Raw genomic sequence first — 2,859 nt, 5'->3', positions numbered from 1 at the left:
CTACGGAAGGGTACCGGCGCTCCCGACGAACCCGCCGGGGTGGCTGGTGACCAACGCTGCGTTCGGCGCTTATTGCTGTGACCGGGAGGGAAGCTGCGCCCCGTCCGAGTCAGACTCGGTCGTTGCGGCCCCCCCGAGCCCGCACGCCTCTCGCGGAAGGTCATACGCCACCGGCGGCACGAAAGACGCCTCCCGCAACGCGGTAGTCGGGAAAGGCTATTCGGATAGTCGAGCAGAGTTGCGACAACACATCCCGCGGTGCCGTCTGGTTAGGCAAGGGTTTGAGAAACAGCATTCGCGGTAGACCGGCGCGGCCGGCGGACACCCACGCGGCGTGCCGCAATCGGATCGCGCGCTCGGCCTCCGTTGATTTCCTCTAGGTGGGTGATTCGGGGCGTCTCGGTCTCGCTGCCGTTCGGTCGCGCCAAGGCCTGCGGGGGCGGCGCGTAGCGCACGCTCTCGCGGCGGCCGAGGCGCTAGAGTGCGACCCGCAAGTGGGGAGGAACCGTCCACCCAACGCCGGCGCGAGCCGGGGCCGGTGGGGGCCCTACCAAGGCGGGTCATGAGTGCCAGTCGGTCAGTTCGGGAGAAGGGGAGGGTACTCGGAGGCCCGCCGGGAGCAGACGGGGGTCCGGAAGCTGAGGGGGGGTGAAGGACGGCGGCCGGGAGCAGACGGCCGTCCCCGGGAGGGGGTGTTCGTTCACGTGCGGACGCCGGGAGCAGGCGGCCGTCACGCGATTCTGCCAACCGTTCCTACCGGCCTGTGTTTAAGGAGGCGGCCGGTCCTCCGTCCTTGGATGGATAAGATTCGCAGATTTTCGCCCGGCCTGTGTTTAAGGAGGCGGCCGGTTCCCTCCTTCCTTCCTTTCTTGGATGTATAACATTCGCAGATTTTCGCCCGGCCGGTGGTTTAAGGAGGCGGCCGGTCCTCCCTCCTTGGATGTATAACATTCGCAGATTTTCGCCCGGCCTATGTTTAGTGAGGCGACCGGTCCTCCCTCCTTGGATGTATAACATTCGCATATTTTCGCCCGCCGGTGGTTTAAGGAGGCGGCCGGTCCTCCCTCCTTGGATGTATAACATTCGCAGATTTTCGCCCGCCTATGTTTAGTGAGGCGACCGGTCCTCCGTGGAGAGCGACCCGCAAGTGGGGAGGAACCGTCCACCCAACGCCGGCGCGAGCCGGGGCCGGTGGGGGCCCTACCAAGGCGGGTCTCATTGCCTGTCGGTCAGTTCGGGAGAAGGTGGGGGTACTCGGAGGCCCGCCGGGAGCAGACGGGGGTCCGGAAGGTGAGGGGGTGAAGGACGGCGGTCGGGAGCAGACGGCCGTCCCCGGGAGGGGGTGTTCGTTCACGTGCGGACGCCGGGAGCAGGCGGCCGTCACGCAATTCTGCCAACCGTTCCCACCGGCCTGTGTTTAAGGAGGCGGCCGGTCCTCCACGAGAAGAATTCTGCCAAACGTTCCACCGGCCTGTGTTTAAGGAGGCGGCCGGTCCTCCCCGTCGTTCCGCCGGCTTGTGTTTAAGGAGGCGGCCGGTCCTCCACGAGAAGAATTCTGCCAAACGTTCCACCGGCCTGTGTTTAAGGAGGCGGCCGGTCCTCCCCGTCGTTCCGCCGGCTTGTGTTTAAGGAGGCGGCCGGTCCTCCACTATTCCTTCCTTGGATGGAAAGCATGTAGCACTTTGAAAATTTTCGAGCACTGTGACACTTTGAAAATTTTCGAGAGTTTTTGTACTTAGAAAATTTTTCGCTCTTGCACTTCCAGAGTGCTTTGCGGTAGCTCCTAGGTTCGCTGTCCGAGCATGTGAACACTTTTTGGGGGGAACACATCGCTAGAGACACCAGCCGCCTGGTTCTCGGGGCCAAAACTTGTGTTCCCCACACTCGTTCTGACTATATTTTGCGATTTGGGGGTAAAGGTAATGAGTACAGTGACTAGGGGGACCAACTCATCGTACTCTGGCGCACCAACAGACCAAAGCTGGTACTGCACTTACCCCTGGTACCCCAACGCCTGGTACCTGACGGGCGAGAGGCTGATTTTTCGCTATTTGCGGCCGACCGAGGGAACCAGACAAAGCGGACACTTTACGGCGCAAGAGCCGTTGGCACTTAGAAATTTTTCGACAAAGTTGGCGCGAGCTCCAGAAGGAGAGGCTGATTTTTCGCTATTTGTGGCCGACCGAGGGAACCAGGCAAAGCGGACACTTTACGGCGCAAGAGCCGTTGGCACTTAGAAATTTTTGACAAAGTTGGCGCGAGCTCCAGAAGGAGAGGCTGATTTTTCGCTATTTGTGGCCGACCGAGGGAACCAGGCAAAGCGGACACTTTACGGCGCAAGAGCCGTTGGCACTTAGAAAATATTCGCCAAAGTTGGCACGAGCTCCAGAAGGAGAGGCTGATTTTTCGCTATTTGTGGCCGACCGAGGGAACCAGACAAAGCGGACACATTACGGCGCAAGAGCCGTTGGCACTTAGAAAATATTCGCCAAAGTTGGCACGAGCTCCAGAAGGAGAGGCTGATTTTTCGCTATTTGTGGCCGACCGAGGGAACCAGACAAAGCGGACACTTTACGGCGCAAGAGCCGTTGGCACTTGCGCGAGCTCCAGAAGGAGAGGCTGATTTTTCGCTATTTGTGGCCGACCGAGGGAACCAGACAAAGCGGACACTTTACGGCGCAAGAGCCGTTGGCACTTAGAAAATATTCGCCAAAGTTGGCACGAGCTCCAGAAGGAGAGGCTGATTTTTCGCTATTTGTGGCCGACCGAGGGAACCAGACAAAGCGGACACTTTACGGCGCAAGAGCCGTTGGCACTTGCGCGAGCTCCAGAAGGAGAGGCTGATTTTTCGCTATTTGT

This window comes from Syngnathus typhle, unplaced genomic scaffold (assembly GCF_033458585.1).
Source record: "Syngnathus typhle isolate RoL2023-S1 ecotype Sweden unplaced genomic scaffold, RoL_Styp_1.0 HiC_scaffold_339, whole genome shotgun sequence".
NCBI lineage: Eukaryota > Metazoa > Chordata > Actinopteri > Syngnathiformes > Syngnathidae > Syngnathus > Syngnathus typhle.
Note: the sequence above shows the minus strand (reverse complement) of the source record.